This window comes from Molothrus aeneus, chromosome 14, assembly GCF_037042795.1.
Source record: "Molothrus aeneus isolate 106 chromosome 14, BPBGC_Maene_1.0, whole genome shotgun sequence".
Classification (NCBI taxonomy): Eukaryota; Metazoa; Chordata; class Aves; order Passeriformes; family Icteridae; genus Molothrus; species Molothrus aeneus.
Window position 1 is genome coordinate 17101549 of NC_089659.1, and position 20402 is coordinate 17121950.

Sequence of the window (20402 nt, forward strand, 5' to 3'; positions counted from 1 at the left end):
AGAACACAACATACTCAATATCTTAAGAAATCCAGGTCTGATGATGATTTATAAGCAGTTTATTTCAACAGGTCTTTGCAAGACAATACAAGGAGATCTAGGCATGCAACATACTCATAAAATCAATTTCATTTCTGAATGTAAAAATTTTGAGCTATATCAAGCAATATCTGCATATGTTTTTATCCAAACATAATTTGAGCAATATTTAAAATATTTCTGCTACTGACATATTAATTTCTATATTAATAAGAACCTGTCAGGCATGGGAATTAAAAGACTTGCCAAAATCCAGATTGAAGAGAGAAGCCTGGTAGAAAAGGAAGATGGATCTTCCAACATCCAGATCAGTGCCTGACTTACTGCACCCCGTTGTTCTACAGGTATGGTCAGAGTAAGTATCTACCTGCTCTGTTATTGCCCTGCACAGTCACAAGGAGAAAAATTCTGTACCTTGGCACGGTCACTTCTGTCATTTCTCCAGAAGAAACAGCTCTTTTCTACCCCGGTGGTCATAAATTCAAAATCTCAGTCATGACTCTAGCTGATTATTCTTTAATTGCACACGCAATTCAGCTGAAAGGAGAATGAATAAAAACATATTTATTTAAGGCCAACCAGTATTTGGAGCCCTATAATGAATATTAAATAGTATTTAATAATATTTATCTGTTAAAATAGTTTAAACAAGCTACTAAAGTAAGGAGGGGGAGAAAAACAAAAGGATGTGACTTTTCTTGCTAGTAAGTAAAATATCCTGCAAAATATCCTGAAGGTTTATTTTTTCTTTTACAGGAAATCACTTGTAATTGCATTAAGTTGGAAGGAAATTTATTTTTATTGTGGCAGGTAACAGAATAGCCTTTTAGTATCTTTTGTTTGGAATATTTGAATAGATATGCAATCCTGTTAGTGTGCATCATTTTGAAATTTATAGCTTTCCAGTAGAAGCTAATTTAAAATAATGAAAAAAAATATTGTTTATTCTAGCATTTTTACATGTCTAGACTGCTTCTTAAACACAAGCTGTGCTGTAAAGTACAGCTAAAGACACAATATATTTCAATTTTCTTAGTTTGTTTCTATTTTGCAAGACATAAATCCCCAGACACTCTTAAAGATGCAAAGAACAGCACAGTGCAACTTGTTACGTTTACAAAATGTATTTAAATGAACAGTTTCTGCAGATTCCTATTACTCAGTTTGCTGTTATCAAGGACAGGTATTTCATTAATTCCTAGCTGGAAGACTGGGTCTGATTTTGATCTTATTTGAGTCGTTTTAAGCTGCCACCTGTATTGTCGTGGATATCATTGCTGCTGGGTGCAGCAGGGAGCTGGGACCGCCAGTTCCCCCTGCCCTGCCTGGCACAGCCCCTGCCAAAGCCCTGCCCTTTGGGTGTGAGTACAGCAACTGTCAGAGCAGAGCATAAAAAACAATGCATTTTATACATAATTCATGGCATTTAAAAAACATTGTCACTTGACAGCTGAGTTGATAATAAAATTAGTTTGTTCTACCTCCCGCTGTTAAGTATGAGACTTCCAGAGCTCTGTGTTTTAATGGTTCTGGCAACACCTCTGTGAGATGATAACCACCACTGGTGCCTGGCTCTGCCTCAAAAATCTGTGCATTTAGGAATGGAGACCCTTCTAGAAATAATGCAGTCCAAGCTTTCTGCTTATGAGCAGTAGGTGTATAATGTCTCCAGTCCTGGAATGGAAGGAGTAGGGTGTCACATAGACATGTGACAATTGTTCATCTCGATTTGTGGCTCCAGGGTTTCTTTTTTTATACATATGTGTCATTTCTAGTTATTGTTGTGTTTGACATAAAGTGATTTGACCTGATGTTATGCCAGTTTCTTGGCCAAAAAATAATATTTCCACAAATAATTTAGAGAAAAGAAGATCAGCCACTGTAATTATGGAGCACTGCAAAGGGTTGGACTCTAAGAGATCCAGACACACTGTTTGTGTTATTAGCAAATCCAAACACAGGATCAATTGGCATTGATGGAGCATGGGGCAAAGGAGATAAACATTTCTCCCAGAAAAAGTAAAACTTGAGAATTTCCATTATTGAGAAGCAGAAGTAAAATCCAGGCTAGTGCTCAAAAACCCAAGTGGGATTTATTTTACATTTCCACTAAATGGGGATGTGGAAAAAGGAGAGAAAGAAATTGTTGCTCACACAAGTACATGGAGAATACAAGTCATATTTGGGACTGAGGCAAAATCCTAGCAAAAGATGTGGTATGATGTGGTTGCAATTTGTTCCCTGAGTTTTTCTGTTGTTCTGACAGCAAAGAAGAAACAAAGCAGAACTCTGTGAGGCCTTCAGCAGAGAAAGACCTCCAACCTTATCTGTCAGGCTGGTGAAAGGAGCTCCTTTTTGTTCCCTGCACCAGCCTCCACACAGCCTGCATCCCCAGCACTGAAGGGAAGGCTTGTGTCTCTTATTTTCTTGCATAGAGACATAAAAGTGAGTTACAATCTTTCTTTGCAGCTGTCATCATGTGGCCTCTCAATGACTTATCTGGCAACCAAAGGAAGGCTACTCAAGCAATATATTTTACGTGACCTTTGCAAAAATGCTGAGAATTCGTCCTACGGGCAGTGCATTTTTATTAACAGGTTTTTCCATGACTGTAAAGCCAGGAGTTGTATAATATCTGTGAGACTCTTACATTCTGAGAAGTTAATAAAAAAACCTGGCATCTGTGGGAAGAAGAAGCACAATAATTGCAATCAGGGGAAGGCAGGGGCAGTCCCTGCTCTGCAAGGTAGCTGGCCCCAAAGTCTCAGGGACCTGCTAGGACACAAACTGCTCTTAATCAGCCACGGTGCTTACAGCATCCTGAGGAATGAGCTGAAGGTGCTCTATAGAAACCATAGTTCTGAGAGTTTGTCTGTTAAGCGCAAGTTTTAGAAAGAAAGCAAGCTTGACCTTCACAGTATGCAAAACTTTGGCTCTGGTCCTAGCTCTTTTCACATGTGAATAGTTCCTGTGGGGCCTCTTCATGTGCTCAGAGTAACAAACAATTTCAGGATTTAGTCCTTGATCTGAATCAAGGGTAGCAGCAGTACCTTCTGATGAACAGAAGTATTTTGTTCATATAATTTTCTGCGTGGACAGAATCAGTCTGACCCAAACTCTTCAGTTTTGTGATGCAGCTGCTCTGGTTTGTAAAGGGTTCTTGCCTTTTTCCAGGGTTTCTCCCCAATATCTGTTAAATAACCCATCTACTCCTTATTCTTTTTTTTTTTTTAATGAAATAATGAACTTTTACTAAATTTGACTTCTGGCTGTGCATTTCAAACACAGTTGAGGCAGAATGCTGGATCCACTGTAGCTTAGACACCCTTGGAAAGCTGGACAGGTCATCCCCCCAGGACATGCCCCTCACTTTCCTTTCTGGACTGGCTGATGCTATCGCAGCTGGTTGCTCTTGCACAGGACAAACCATCCTGAAGGTCACCTGTGTCCAAGCAATCCACAGAAATTCCCTCCCCAACTGCCTCTTCTTAGGAGTAAAATACAATTGTCCATTATGGACTTTGCTATTTTAGAAATCTTCTGTAACAGCAGCTTGGTGAAATGGGTATTAGCAGCATTGATAGCCAGTCCTCATCTGTATGCCACCATGGTGATGTAAACCAAACACGCAGAGCTGCACTCTGCTTTGCATTTTTTAGCCTTTTGTTGTTTCTGTATATCCCATTTTATTAAAAAATGTTCAGGAATGTTGATAAATAAGTCTCAGTGACTGGTAGGTGTTCCTGTCAGCAGCGTGGTGTACAGCAGCCAGGACACAAACTCTAATTTGTGGGTAATGTTCTGCTTGTACACAACAAGGCACCTCTGCCATCCATATGTACGTGGGACAAAAATAATGAAGTCATAATTTCACTAGATTCACAGAATTTAGCCCCAGTAGAGTAAAATACAATGGGCATTTGGTTAGAGTCGGGCGCCTGAAATACGATATGGAAATATGACCTAGAAGAAAAGGCATTACATCTGTTCTGGAGTATTTCAGCATAGTTAATGGCCATGCAATTGTTCATTCCGAGTCCATATCCAAAGAATCTCATTGAATATATGAGTTAACAGGTAAGATGGAGACAATTCAGTGAATGACTGGAGATTTTCAGAAGCTGGTTTTAGAACTTGCTCATCCTCTCACTTATATACCTTTATTTCAGAGAAATTCTGGCATTTAAACTATATTTAGCGATAAAAGTGAGGCATCACCTACATCTTGCAACAGTGAAGAAGGTAAATTAAGGCTTTCACAGACATTTTCATACTATTTTTAAAGAAGAACACAAGAAAAATGTGTGCTGTTAGGGTAAGTGCAATGCCTTCTCTTCATCAGAGGAGTTTAAAACTGTCTTGTCACCCAAGTACAGAAAAAATGCTCAGCTATTTACTAATAATTATTGTGTTCACTGAGAAATGCCTACTGCAGGCATCTGGCAAAATACTGCAAATAATACAAGATACTCAAATTATTTAAATCAACACCACAAATTAACTATTAATTAAACTGTATTTTCACGCAAGCTGAACTCACCACCCCAACCTCACCGTGCCATCCCCGATCCCTGATCACAGCCCGAACCGACTTCACCCGGCCACCAGCCCCCAGCCCCGGCTGCATCGCCCCGGGCATCGCCCCCAACCCCAGCGCTGCCCCTCCCGGGGAGCGGGGTCCGCTCGGCCGGGACAGCCCGGCCCGACCGACACTGGAGGCCGCCCGGGGCCACCCGAGGCCAGCGCTGCTCCCCTCGGCGGCCGGTCCCCGCCGGAGGCTGCGGCACGACCCCCCCGCCTCTGTCGTGCTCTCCCGCATCCCCGAGCTCCGGCCCTAAAGCGGAGCCGCGGGACGCCCGCCCCACGCCGAGCCCGGGCACCCAGCATCCTCCGAACCCGAACACCCAGCATCCCCGAGCCCGGGCACTCAATATCCCCGAGCCCGAACACCCAGCATCCTCCGAACCCGGGCACCCATCATCCCCCGAACCCGGGCACTCAATACCCCGAACCCGGGCACCCAACACCCCCGAACCCGGGCACTCAATACCCCCGAACCCGGGCCCCCAGCATCCTGCGAGCCCGGGCACCCAACACCCCCGAACCCAGGCACCCATCCCCGCCGCCGGGAAGGTTCCGCTCAGCCCCGGGCGCTGTCCCCCCGCCGCCCCCGCTCGGAGCCTTCTCGCGGTGCCCGTTCGGCAGCGGGAGCGCGGCTCGGCCGGCGGCTGCTCCGCTGCCATCCCGGGCTGCGGCGGGGGCGGTCGGAGCGGGCACCGCCGCACTGACGGGCTGGGAGGGCGGCGGAGCCGGGGGCGGCAGCTCTTCCACGGGCGCTCTCCCAGCCGGGGACAGGCCGAGGGGCGATTCCTCACATCCCCTCTCGCTCCTCCGCCGCGGCGCTTGTGCGGGCGGGGAGCCCGGCGGAGGGAGGCAGGAACGCACCGCCGACGCTGAGCTGCCCGGCCGCCCCGGGCTGCGAGCGCCGCGCCCCGCTCCGGTCCCGTTCCGACCCCGAGTGCCCGTTCTCCCCGCTTTTCCCCTGTCTGGGAGCCGCCCGCCGGGCAGTACCGGAGGGCGGGGGGCGCCGGCGGGGACTGGGGCCGCCCCCCGGCGAAGCGGCGGAGCGGCCACGCCGCCGCTTTCGGGGGATTCTCCGAGAGGAGCGGGCAGGGCGGCTCCGGGAGGGGGAACCCCCCTCGGCCCGGCTATTCGCGTCCCCGGCGTCGCTCCTCCTCCTGGCGCTGATGTCAGCCGCGGGGAGGGCCGGCTGGCAGCGGCAGAGCGGGGCGCGGGCGGCCGCGGCAGAGCCGAGCCGGAGCCGCCGCCGCCGCCGCCGCCGGGACAGCGCGGGCTCCGGGGCGCCGCCGGCAGCGCAGCCCGCGCCCCCAGGGCCAGCCGGGCCAGCACCGGGCCAGCCCCGCCGGGGGCCGGGCGAGCGCCCAGCGGCGGCGGCTGCCCCGCGGGGGGACCCGGCGCTCCGGTGTCCGCAGCCGCCCGGCGAGGGAAGGGCAGCCGGGCTGCGCTGCGGAGCCGCACCGAGTTCAGAGTCTCTCCGCGCAACTTGGGTTACGCGGCCGGACCTCTGCGGACTGGTGCGGGGCTTCCAGAGCGCGATTGCCTTTCCGTCGTCTCGCGGCTGCAAAAGCAGATAATTGACTAAATCCAACAGAAATAAAACAAACTCAGGCTACCTAAAAGTTAGGATACCTTTTTTTTTTTCTCCCCCTCCCCGTTTCTTTTACAATTTTATTCCCTATGTGGAAGTCGTGTGTGATTCGCGCTCGGCACGCTGCATGGGAAGAAGCGGCTGGTGCTTTGGATCGAGGATTTGCTGTTGCAGAGCGGTCTAACTTCCATGCAGTGGGGCAGCCTTCACTACTCTGAACGCCTTGATGATGTGCTGAGGAGCCCATGTAGATTGACATCTTGTGCAGAGAAGGCACTTAAGGTAAGAAGGGGGCTTGGGGAAAAGGGGGATTTTTGTACCCTTTTTTGTGATATCTTTTGTCCAGCATCCCTCCCCCCCCATTGGAAGCAGAGCCTCAGCGGTTCACCCAGAACAGTATGGATAGGCTGGAACCGATCAAGTAAAATGAAAGTCTGCTCCTGTGAAAAGTGCACGGAGCTCACAAGTGATTGCAAAAGCTGTATTTATTTTTAGTCTGGTCGCACAGCACGGCGAGGATGTGTGCTCACGGCACGGACACTGAGCAACTCGCCTAGCTCAGGAATGAGGAGATCCACGGGCTCAGTCTCCGATGGGCAGTTTGCATTGGCTGCTGCATTTTGTTGAATGTGTACCCCCCCGCTACCTCCCTAGAGCATCCCATCAGCCTGTTTGATTTGTTGTTTTTTGCAGATATAGTGCCTACTATTAATGAGAGGGGGTGAGGGATGCGAAAATAAACCCCAAAAAACCCCATATGGAACATTTTATTGATGTGATCATAATCCTGTAATGGAGATTGCATTAAATGAGGATTGCATCAAAATGCCAGGCTGCTGTGGAGAGCAGAGAAAGCAAAAACTATGCTGGATTGTAAATGAAGTTCTTTGATTGAAGGATTGTCTTGAACCATGAAGGGATGTCTGTAAGCTTAAAGTTGCTGTGTATGTGGAGTACTGGAATGGGATGCAAACCAGATGAAGCTGAAATGTGTTTTAATTGACTCAAGCTCTGGATACAGTTAGAATTGGTTAGAGGCATTGCAGTGATGCCCAGTGAATTCTTGGTTTCAGCTATGGAGACCACAGAAAGGCAAGGAGAGAGCAGAACACAGAGAGACAAGGAGAGAACGTGATCGAGTGGGGAAGGGAAGGATGGTTTGTGACTTTTGCCATCGTGGTACAGATCTTGCAGCCTGCTGGCTGCAGGCAGAAGCCTTGCAGGCAATGTGGAAGGCAAAGGATTTATCTCTTTACTCTCCTTTTGCAGCCTGGGTGTAGCTGCCTGTAAAGTAGCTGTGAGGTGCATGGCAGGAGGCAAGCAGGGACCTATTTGCCCTTCTCGGACACTGAAGGAAACTGAGGCTGGGAGAGATGCAGTCGGCTCAGCTGATCCTGCTTTTTTGAGCTTGACTTGATAACACATTTTGAGTAATTGTTGCTGCTTATCTCAATCGGTAGAGGAGGGGAGAAGATGTTCAAGTTTATTGAACCAAAGCAGAGCTGAGGACAGTAGATACTATCAGCTCACCCTTGCATTCTTTTTGTGCTCAGTCGTATTCTGGCATAGAGAACTGAGCCACAAAGAGCACCTTCTTCAAGCCTTACTGAAAGGAAGCCTAAAGACAACAAAAAAGATTAGGTGAAAGATAAATTGTGACTTTTTGCTTGTCTGCAGTGGAAGTAGCATTGATCTGCCAGATTGCACAGGTCAAAAGAGGTAAGATAAGGAACAAAGTTGTTTGTTTATTTATTTATTTATTTATTTACTAACATTCCCACACACACAAAGAAAGTTGGCGTGCGGAGAAACATCCCAGAGCACGGATGCACCATGGCTGAGCACCACCCAAGAAACTGACATAAAGAGCAGAGAAATTCATGTGAGAACCCTCAAGAGCCCCTGTCTGTAACTGCAAAAGAGTTGGTTAAATGCTAATTTGCAAACCAACCATGAATAGCTGATGTTCTCAGGAGGAATTTGCTTTCCCATTTGTGTACAGAATCTCAGGTAACATCTCCAGAACTCAGTCTCTCTCTTGCTGTGTTTTTGGCATAAAGTTGAGACGGAAACACTTATTTTAAATAAAATGAAGAAAAGCAGTATAAGCCTGCTGAATTCCTCTTAAGCATTTTATTTTGGCAAAAGGCAACTTTTCCTGAATTGTAAGAGATAGGTTTAGAATATTCATGGCTTAACTCCAGGGAGCTTAGTGTTAGCTCAGTAGGCAGAAGGTTCTTTCTCTAAAGAGGTATCTGGAAAAGACATGTTTAAATTTCAAGCCATATTCAGTAGAGACTGTTGGTTTCCACATTTTAAAATCATTTTTTTATGCCTCTTAGGGGAATGATGCTTAATCTGGGCAATAAAGCAAGTATTCCTAGCTTGCTTTTTTAATGGAAAGAGTGTGCTCCAACTGTACATTCTGTATGTCCAATACTCCAGATTTTACTCTATTTTTTATCAAATAACAGCTGTGGAAGAAATTTTGTCCCTTGAAACCATGGTTATCCATGCAGATCTTGGTGTGTATTTTTGCTACAGAAGAACTCTACTTCATGGCTGCATTGTTCATTCTTGAAGCATTTCTTTAAATGTGAGCCTCTCTACAGTTAAAGGATAATTTATATTCAGTGTAGTACTGTCTGCACAGTGGAATTGGCTTTATACATCACAGCCTCTGCAAAAAAAGAGATCAAAGATCTGAACCTGTGGTCCTGCATTGCATTTGTATTCTAGGTGGACTTGAGTAATCTCATAGTGGAGCCATTCACACTCCCACAGTTAGGAGTGTGTCAGCCTTTCCATTAAAACACCCATTTGCTTAGGAATTTAAGAGCTGGTTTTAAGGACCGGCTCCAAGCTTAAATTGGAACATTCGTACAGTAAAAAGAAAAAAACAGATATCCAAAACAATGAAGTCTAATAGCATTTGGTACTGTTGAGCTTATGGAAAGCTTAGCAGGAAACAACACCTGTATGAAAAATTGAGAGGTTAAAAGGGAAAGAAAACCCGGAAAACCTTTCAAAAGGCCCTTTTGGATCCAGGTGAGTGTTTCTGCCTGAATTTTAAAGGACTCTGCGGTTGTTAAACAGTCAGTAGGACTTTTCTTAAAGGAGGACAGCACTGGCTGCAAGCAGGAATTAGATCTCAGTTCAGTTTCACACCCTGTCGGAACTAATGCCTTTGGCACTGATCCAGGTGGTTCTTTGGAGGGTTAAGTTGCAAGAACAATAAACCCCAAACCTTGTAGTGTAACCCATGAAGTTTTCCTTTCAATGAGCCAAAGAGAACCTTTCACTTTTGAATAGTGCTGATTGTCTGAGCCAGGTGTTGGGAGCCTTTGGGGGAGCTGCTGCTAGCTCTCTCTTGCCAGGTTGCTCACCTGAAACAGCCAGCCCGGTAATCCTGCTTCCTTTCAGCTGGCTGCCAGCGGGGACAACGCAGAACTCCTTTGTCTAAAGCATCCCAAAGCCTTTTCCTGGGATTACAAGTACGTGTAGATCCAGGAGGAGTTGCTCATGCTATGTAATGCCAGTGTTCAAGGAGCAGGTTCAAGATGCAGCTTCCTGTAGTCTAAATATTTTAGACTGGATGAAATAAATGAGCATTGTTTGCCATTTACATAAAAATTCTTAAGGGAGATGGATATTCTTCTGTCCCAATTACCTCTTTCTGCAGAGAGTTTGCTGAGGAAATTTGTGGCCGTTGTCTTTCTTTTGTGAAGTAGCAGTGACCATGTCTGTCTTGGGTCTTCGAAAACTCATCCTCCTTACAGATACACAGGCGGGTAATATGATGCCAGGAAAAGTTAATGTGAAATTAAAATACAGATGAAGAACACTGTGGGATTTAGTCTGTGGACAAAATCAAATCATGGTAGTTTTAACAGTAAGTAAGAAACTGTGTCACAATTAAGTATTCTTTTCCTTTGAAGTCTGTTGTCGTTGTGTCTGATGAAATCCTGTTGGAAATTATTTCTGACACTCTTAGAAAATATATTATTTCCCATAGATTATGCAAGATTTAACCTTCTTGATCCAACATGTCCTGAGCCAAATCCTTCCTGCAATCTGTGAAAAAATTCCTAGTGGAGCAGAACCTTCCATAACTGCTTTTTGCCTTACATTACGTACATACTTTAACTTCTGCCAGTCCTTCAGGAGTTCTGCATGTCCATGTGGTATTGAAGGCATTGCTATGGAGCAGTTTTGCTTGGAGGGATGGCAGAACTCGGCCAGTTTAACAGCAAATGCTTTACCACCTTTTCAAGGAAGCTCTTTTTAAATGGTTGTTGTTTTCCTTAATTTAAGTTGCAAAGGGAACCTAAGTAACCAGACCATCAAAGAGCCAAATGTGTTGTTAGAGAGACAGATTAATGCTGAAGTCACTGGAGACTTCCAAATTCAATAATGAAATTACAAGCAGAGGTGCCCACTGTCTTTAAAAGCCGTTGCTGGGGGGTTTAATGTGGCAGTTCCCTGTGCTCAGAAACTTCTGCTTTGTCTTCCTGCCAAGGGAACATCTTGCCTTGTGTTCTACTTTGATGTGATATGGTTGTTTTGGGAAAGATTTTCTTCCTCCAAGCCGGTCTAGAAATAAGATGTCACTGGTGATGTAGTCTGTTTGCATATCAGTGTTTATCTGTTACATCCTTAAGGACATAGTTTTATTATTGTTGTAGGAATTTAATTAGTAATTATGTACGCTCGATGCCGTCTACTGGAGTAGCAGGAAATACATGCTAAAGGGGAAAAAATCAAGTGTAAGTTTATAATGCTTATGCACAGCATATTTCATTTACCCAACTGTGCCATCTTGTTAAATAAATAAATGTATATGTATGGAAATGTATGATGTGCTGGATACGTGCTCTCACACGTGGGCACGCTGCAGCCACATGCACTCATGTTTCCAGCTGTAGTCCCTGGCACAAGACACAGGCGTGCCCACCCCAAGGAAAGGATGAAATGCTTAGGGAAATTATGAAATGCTTGGGGGATGACTGAACTGCATCAAATGGAGCATAGGGAACAGTTAGAAAAAAAGCCACTGTCTCCCTCCAGCCTTTAACTCAGATTTCATTAGGTCACTTTTTTTTTTTTTAAATAATCCTCCTGAGAAGGGAGGTTTCATGACTGAGTTTCATCTCTGCTAATGGAAGTAATCATTTAAACCCGTGTTTAGTCATTTGGGCGGGTTCTGTGATTGCTTTTGTAGTTATAAAAGTTTGTGTCTCCCTGTCTCCTGACAGGTGTGGAGCTGTGTGTCCTGGCAGGCACACAGTTACTGCATCTTTGCTTTTCCTTGGGTGTGAGGGTATTTTTCTCCCTGAAATGGAGCCTAGCTTCAACAGAGGGCATCGTGTCAAGGTGGAGGTTGGGCTCACAAACTGGAAAGAGATTTTCCTAGGACTTGTGGGATGTTTCTGATGAAAGACCTAGACTTGTTAAATAGCCAAAGAGAGTTCCATAGCATTCCCTAAAGAAAAGGGGAGAGGAACTCTAGTGGGTGGAAATTCCATTAAATGGTGACTTTTAAAGAACTGTAACATGCATACATAACTCTGAACTCAAATGATTTAGGGCCTCAGTGTAGTAGTTTGTTTAGATTATAGTTGCTGTCAGTAATTTATAAATATATGTAGGATACAAGGATGAAACTAAAGCTATCATTAAAGGGAGTAATGGCTTCACTATGTCAGCCCTTTAATTGACCCTCGGAAAATGTACGTGTCAATGTGTTGTAAATCAAAATCAGGAGTGCAATGCAACACAGTAATAATTTTGGGGATGAAAATTGGGAAAAGCATACATAAAATTCATTTTCTGTTCATCTCTCTACCTTGTCCTCAGTTGAGGCTTTCCAGAATGAATGGATTCCAGTGAAGGGTTTTGAAATGGTTTCTGGTAATTGGGACTGTCCTCCAGGAGATCAGTGCAGTGCTTGTCAGCTGAGTGTACATCCAGAGATCTCTGTTTAAAATTCATGTGGAGGAGACCTGTAATTTAATGACTTACTGAAGAAAATGTGATATATAAAGTAAATCAAGAGTTGTGCTCTCCTATCTTGTTACAGAGGCCTCGTCCTCTGACCAAGGGGCAGCTGAATTGGCAGTTATTACTTCTTTATCTGCTATGATTCCACCAGAAACTTCAGGAAAAAAACTCATGCACTTGTACATGTGCAATTGTTTATGGCATTAGTGAAATCTGAGGAGGGAAAGTTACAGAAGGGTCTGTGGATTCTGGGAAATAAGTGTATTCTAATTGTATGTAATCAATCTGGAATGATGATAACTAGGAAAGTAGAACTATCATGAGATTTTTGGTATTCACATATTCCCCCACCCATATATAAGCCCTTTAAATATATCTAGGAGAACACCATAAACCACATTTTCTTAGCGAGAAACTCCTTCAAAATCCCTCTTTAAACAGTTACAGAATTATCAGCCATCAGTTACAGTTATTTGGTTTTTGACAATATGCTCATTCAAATATCAGGGTGTATCTTGCACACTTTAGATTTATCCACATAGAGAAAAAAAACCCATTTTCATGACCTGCACTGGGAGTAACCTAAAGCAGATTGCAAAGTATGTTTGAGATCAGTTCACAGAACATTAACTTGAGGTGTTTCAAGCTAGAAAGGGTGAGAAAAAAGACACTTGGCATATCATTAAAAAAAAAAAAAAAAGAAAAAAGTTGACCACTTAAAAAAAAAATCAGAAATCAAAGACTTGAATGCTTTCAAAGAAATGTCTCACTTGTGTCTCTGGTCAGAAGCTGTTGTGTTCTGGCTGAGGAATGAGGTGGGATGTGCTGAGTGCTGGCAGCCCTGCGAGCCCTCCTGGCTGTGTCTGTGCTGAGCCATCGGCGGCTCTGAGCAACCTGAGCTTGTGTGCAGAAGGGAGGCGTCCCTGGGGCCTAAATACCAGGGGCTCTCTGAAGAGTTTTGAGTGTTTTAATGGAAGAACTTAAAAATTCCTGCTTCCTTCCATCCCTGAAAACAAGGTAAATTGAATTTACTCCTGCTCGCTCTTTCTCACCTTCTAAACTTGACTCAACTGTCTTTGAAATACATTTGTTATTTGAAGCTGAAAAGTTGGTGCTTTGGTGGTTGAGTTTGGGGCCAATTCTTATTTAACATTCTGTGATTTGTGGTTCATCAAATGATTAAGCATTAACCAATCAGTCCAGGTAACACAGTGGAACCCCCAGCACTGAAAAAAGACATGGTTATATATAGGACAATCACACTAAACAAGAAATACACACAAAAAAAATATTGTCTCTACTTTCCATTAATCTAAACTTAGACAACAAACAGAAGTTAAAACACTGAAGGAAGTTTGTAAACAGGAAAAGAACTGGCTGAAATTTACCTGAATTTATGATGAAAATAATTTACTTTTATTCATAAAATCATAGATTCCTTGGAGAATAGTGGGTTAAATCTGAGATCCATTGTACTATCCATTAAGTTGAAGAAAAAGGTAAATGTTTTGGTAATTTTTTTATGCTAGGACAGTATTTTTGTGATGGTATTGCCTTCCACAGCTCACATTCAGTCGGAGGTTCCTGACAATATGAATGGAATTTGGCTCCAATTCCATGTTTGAGTAGTGCTCTTTGGAATCACTGGGTAGGGAACTTTTAAAATACAAAAATAAATCTTAATTAAGCAAGTATTATTGTTCTTTGGGGCTGCTTAACATCATGTACTGGGTCAGGTGTCCCGTAGCTGCTTCCTTTGGCTATTTTTTATCTTGCAGGTTTCAGGTTTTGGTCATTGTTCAGCATCAGTGGGAAGACACAAACCCCAGAATATTTGCCTGTTCAATTTGATGAAAACTTTATCTGGCTTTATAAAAATGCCATTTGCTATGAGTCCCCTTAATGTCAGTGTTTGTGCTTTTGTTGTAGTGCACTTAACAAGAAAAGAGGATTTAAAAAATAATGTCTGAATCCAAAATTGTGCAACGTGCCTCTGCAAAAAATGTGGAGAGTCTCAGTTCCTTACATGTAATTCATTTTGGCAGCTACAGTACTTTTAGGCTCTATTGTATTATAAATACTAAAAAAAAAAGCATTGAAAGGAATCATTGGAAAAAGGTTTAGAATAAGTGATTTAGAAGAGGCTGGCAGGTGTGGCTACTGCAGGATTAACTAAATTCTGGAGTTTACTTCAGGGTATTGGATCTGTGTCTTGATTCAGTCATTACTGAAGCAGAAATCACTTTGCTGATCTGCTGAACTGCGAGACACTGCTTGATGGAGATACTAATCAGCACACAGAAATTGCTTTCTGAAAAATTTGGGATGCTCCAGAGATTAAAGGGATAACTTGGTCAGGACACCTCTTAAAGTGCTATGTAGGTGGTTACATGTACATATGAAACTTATGTAAAACCGTGGCACTACAAATTGGTCTTTTGGAAACCTCTAAGGGGAAGTGAAGTGGAAATGATGAAATTTCAAGATGCTCTTGGAAACAGCTTCAGTGCGTTACTATGGTAGTAAAATACCTGTTGATGAGCCTCACAAAAGTTAGTTGTGCTCAGATATTTCTTAGTCTGAGGGCTGAGGGAATGAACGTTTTTAACAGACTGTTTTGTCACCCATAAGACCAGTTTTAGGATGATATCCATCATTTTGTGAGCCACGTTTATGGCAGATTTCCCTCCTTTCCTTTTCTTTTAATACTCTTTGACTGATGTAGTTTTTACAATCTCAGCCATAGCAGTTTTGGAGGGAGAAACATCAAATCCGTTGTGGGTTGGCAACAGCCATTTTCCTTCTCAGCTTTTGAAGGTCCTATTCAGTTTTTGAAGGACCCTGGAAATGGAAGCCCTATTTGGAGTCCCATGTTTCCATCAAAATGAAGAGTTTCCTGCTATCCTTGATACCAGTGTGATTTTAGGCTGAGTTCTACATGCTAATTTGCACTAGATCCTTTGCCATTTTACGTTTCCTGAGTGTAAAAACTCTATTCATTGAGTTTCCTGGTGATTGGAAGTGCTGCAAGCGCGTTAGATAATCTTGGTAGTAAACCAGAAGAAATACTTGAAGCGGATTCTCCTTTTTGCTCACTACAAAAATGTTCACTCAATATACAGAAGTATCCTTGGAAATGTTCAAAGCTTGACCCAAGGCCCTGAGCAGCCTAATGTAACTTAGAAGCTCGAAGCAGGTTTGGCTAGACAGACTCTCTAGAGGTCTTCAGTCTGAACTTCCCTCTGGTTCTATAAAAAGACATTGACTCCTCTATGTAGGTCACTGCTTTTTGCCTTGTCTCAACTGATTTTTCGCTCAAATTCAGGAGCTTGCTCTGTCCTTGCTGTTCTGGTTGTTCAGGTGGTGGAGAGGAGAGGGGCAGGACAGAAGACAAACAGACTAGTGAGCAGAGAGCTGTTATTTTTGGGTTGGATCTCAGCACTGGTTGCTATTCCTGTCTCACAATGTGCTATTTGGTATAATTTTGGAGGCCTCCTTCAGCTGAGGTTACAGAGACAAGGCTGCCTTCAACAAGTCATCTCTTCACTTTGTGCAGGGCCCTTCTGAATGCAGGTTGAAGCACTGCTTTTGATCTATAAAATTCTTTTTAGTTTCCTTTCTCTTTCCGAGGAAACCCTGCTGCTCATTTTTGTTCTCTAAAGGCCAACTGGAAAGCAGAAGCCTCAGCTTTATTAACAGAGCTGAGGGCAAGACAACCTGAGACTGATTCTTTTCCCTTAGTCCTACAAAACTTACGTTAGTTGACATTCAGAGCTGTAAGACAAACTTGTTAATTCAGTTTTTCCTGAGGGTTTTCTGGGGTGGACACATTAGCTGGAGTGTAATTTTGTTTGTATTTGTGAAGAGTGTTCTGCTGATGCTTCATGTTGATGGTTTATTGCTCTTGACTACAAGAGTGACTGGAGGTTGATTGGCAGATTCCCTACAGAAAAGTGCAAGAAATGCAGTTTCTAGAGAGGGACTAAACAATGTATGACTGGGAGGATATGAAAATAGAATCAGTTTGAGAATAGACAATATTTTTATGGGCAGAAATTTAAGTACTTTGATTAAATATAATAAGAGATCCCTACAAATGAAACCAAGGATCATAAAAATTCTCTAAAAATTATATTTATGGTTACAGAAGTTCTAATTCATTTGTTGTTTTATCATTGAATTATTTGTCAAAACAGGCAGTCAAACAAAAAATTTTCGCTGGAAAGCAACGATGAAGGTGCATGAATGTGAACAAGCATTTCGTGATTTTTGTTGTTAAAGCTTCATTTCTGGTAGTTTCACTTACTTCCCATGCTGTCTGTCTAACATGATGTCATTGCTATTTTTTTTTTGTACATCTAAAAGGATCATAATACTGCCTATTCTAAATTTAGCTGAAATTTAGATTAAAAATTACTTCCGTGGGTTCGTGTTGGTTTATTTGGGCCAATTTTCACTGAAAGCTCAGCAGAATACTGCAAGTACTCATTCAGTAATTTCCATCCTTGACTCTTGCTGTACCATTTTGTTTCTGCTGTCTGCAAAAGAACATTCCCGCTTAAAAAATACTTGGGTGTTACTAAATATTTCAGTAAATGTCTGCTGCATGCAGTTGGTTGGACATTTAGTTTGGTTGTTCCTCAATTATGGACTGTTTCCTTCAGATTCCATTGATGAAAGCTGCTTATCCTAATTATTTGTTTATCTTAATGAACGTGTAGTAAAGGCTGTATTGCATTTGTACCATTAGACACTCTCAGCCTGATATTTTCAGAACCCTGCAGATGTGGATTTTAAATAAATGAAAAGAGCAGATGGCGTACAGGGAAATCTTTGGTAGGCCAAGAAGCTAAATCAAAGTTTCCCTGAGTTCCAGGAGGTACCTTATGTAGGGACTGCTCTTCCATTACTAGAAAATTTAATAATAAAGTGCCGATCCACAAAATGTTGTAGAATCTCCTAAATATGTAGAATATTCTTTAGGAAAAACTGGAGCAATAGCAAGCGATCTGCACCATGCACTCTGCTTTTTAGGGTGTATTTTAACATGGGGCTTAGGCTTGCTTTGAGACAATCAACCCTGATGGTGCTGAACGTAAAAAATGTCAATATAATTAGTCATCTCCAGCAGAAAATAATTTTTTGCCATTTTTTTCCTTGTGTGGAGGAGGGGATGAACTGGTTTTCAGTTACTCTTTATCATTTCGGTTTCTATTTTTGCCGCCGACTGGGAACATTTACCAATTACTTTTATTCCATCTTGTATTTAGAGATGGGCTATCTTATGAGATAAAGATTTAGAACTGAAATGCCCTGGTGAACCAGAATGAACTGATGGTAATTCAGCAAAAGCTTCTCCTTGTCTGATGGTCAGGAATAGGACACAGCACTGTCCCTGGTCAGCTTTGGATATAAAGTGAGCTACTTACACCACTCCAGTCCTGGTCCGTGCTCTCTTAGTTAAGACATTGCAAGTGTTCATTGTAGAAACTTTGTATGAAATCTTCTGGGTGAGGTACATATATATGAACTGTTTCTGTTTTGTTTTGCATTGGTGCAACTGCAGTAAAAGTTATGCAAATAAAAGATGGTGCCCAGAAATACAAAACACAGATAGTTGTTCTGATCCTCCCCTGATTTGAATTACCCTAAAAAAAATTCAAATATCCATAATTTCAAGCATATCTAGGCAAGAGAGTGTAATTTAATGTATAGTTACCATCAAAGATACCATGTATGGGCTCTATAACCACAGGGAAATCACAGATTTTCAATTTCCCTTGGAATGTGTTCATTATTAGAAAGTGTTATCAGAGTATTGTTTGTTGTAGGAGAAGAAAATCCTGTTCAAGTTTTTAATGAATCTCTTGAGAGAGTCCTCAGATTTACAGGTTAAAAAAGCTGTAAACATTCTACTGGGAGCAGTCATTAAAGGGAAGATGAATGTGAGTGATCTGCACACTTCTTCTGAAGCAGAAGCCCTGAAGATGATTTACAAACCAAAAAGCTCTTTCTCTTTAAATGATCTGTGTTGCTGCATTGTGCAATGAAATACAAAGTAAGATTAAAGTAAGTCTGTTTGCAAAATCAGAACCAGATTCACTGTTTGGAGAATTTTTTAGGTAAGACTACAATGATCTGAGTTTGAAGGGAAGAAGCCTGTGATAAATGTTTCCTTCATTTCTAGATTTCAAAAACCAGTGGAGTGCCAGAAAAACCCCTTCCTGCACAGATAATCAATTTGGAGGGTCTTGTGTTCTGATTTCCTAAATGAAATAAAAATTAATTAATAAAAAGTTTGTAGATTGAATGAATGAATTAAAAAAAAAAAACCAAACGGAAAAAGGGGTTACATTTTTTGGTAAATCTACAAGTGACAGCACAGGCCTGGTTAAAGGTTTGCCTTTCCACAAGGCACTTCATACCCTTGGCTACTCGCTCAAGCTTGACTGACCCAGCAGCAATGCTGATAAAAACTCATCATTTGTGACTAAACTGCTTCATCATTTTTTTCTTATCTGAAGTATTACAGATGCAATAAAGGGAATGGTTTTGAATATACCACTAAAAGATAAAAGGCAGATAAGTATTTCTAAACTTATTTGTCAAAAACTTCGATCCTTGAAAGATTTTCATTTGTCACCTAAGATTCCACTGAAGATGTTTTGTAGCCAAATATCTCCTGTTTCTTCAGAAAACTCCAGGAACGGAATGGGAAGGGCAGTTTTGTGGTACTTGGGGTGAATTTCTGGCATTGGTTTTGTTTGGTTGGTGTAGCTCCTCAGTGAAGCGCAAATGCTCTGAAAACTTGGAGAGTAAGGAAATTGAACTGTGTCCCACCCACATCTGTTGAACACAACAACAGTGGTTTCACAGCCACTCAGCTTTCCAAGAGGTCACCCCCTCTGCAAACAATATGCATAACAAACTGCTGTATTCACACAGCCTCATCATGATGAGCAGGGTGTATTTCAGCTGACACTGCCATTCACAACATCATCTCACCAGTTTAGAACACGACTGCCAGTCTGAATTTATTGTCAGACGGGAAATAATCAGGGCTCCAAAGAAAATCACCGTCACACCAAGAGGATTGATGCTTCTGCTGAATTCTCTTAATGTTTTGTAAAGTTTATATGCTGCCGAGTAGTTTTTTTCAAGATGTGTGTATGTGCATTTTATTTTATTCTTTTTTTTCTATTAAAAGCCTATGTGGGTCCATGTATATGCATGGACATGCTGTGGCCATAAAAGGCACGATTTATGTCCTTGGTCTAAGCTGGACATTAAACTTTCAGGCTTTGGGCAAGCTTCTTCATGAGGCAGACCCAATAAAAATCCATCTCTGACCTGGCACCTGTGCAGAATCCTCTTGAGCAGACTTCAGCCATGGCATTTGTAACAGCGTGGCTGACCAGAAAGGTAAATCAAGACAAGAATAAAGACCTCAGGTCTGCTCTTGCATAAGACTGAAATATCACAAAATGTAAAGGAATGCACTCATTCAGGCAGAATCATTTCTGTGATGCAGCCTGTTGGTGGGAGGCTAATGAAAAAGCCTCGTGACGTGTTTTGTACTGACGTTGTGTTTGGGTATATCTTAAATACCAGTGGTGCAATGTTAGATCTTATGTTCTTTACATTTCTTTTTGCAAGAATTTACTTGTGGACTGTCATTTCTCTGCATGACTGGAAAGCATTTTGCCAATTTTCATTTTCCACTGCCACCCTTCTGTGCCTGTTTGTCTCCCACTGACTCCTACTTTTCCACAGACATGGGCCCTAAGAGGAACATTTCTTGCTAGGAAAGCTCGTCGTGCCAAAAGATGATTTGCACTCCTAGAACTCTTTGCTTCACAAAGACTTGCAAGATTTTAGGAAAGATGCCAGCTAGTGCACAGACAGTTTGGCTCTCCAAGCCCAGCATTAAGGTTAACAAGTTGTAAATAGCTGCATGTTGCCATTATCTCCAAACCCTGCTGCTTTCAGGACACCATGAGCGCCATAATAAGAATGTTGTTCATTGCTTGTTGTATTTTTCTTCGTTCTCTTGCCCAGCACTTACCAAAGAATAAGGTTTTTAAAGTTGGACAGCTTGTGATGGAGACTTGATGTGATGATTCTTTCATCTCACTGACCAGTGATTTACTGGTGGAACTCTAACAAATGGATAACTGAGATGAGAGGGGAAAAA

At 42.6% G+C, this 20402-nt stretch overlaps 1 protein-coding gene across 3 annotated transcripts in view; it reads left to right on the forward strand.

The window, feature by feature from the left end:
• Positions 1-6098: 6098 nt before the first annotated feature.
• PCDH11X (protocadherin 11 X-linked) overlaps positions 6099-20402 on the forward strand; it is a 427533-nt gene continuing 413229 nt past the window's right edge. For all 3 annotated transcript variants that reach the window (XM_066559811.1, XM_066559812.1, XM_066559813.1), the window contains exon 1: positions 6099-6490. The gene's annotated coding sequence lies outside the window, so the exon portion shown is untranslated. The remainder of the gene's footprint in view (positions 6491-20402) is intronic.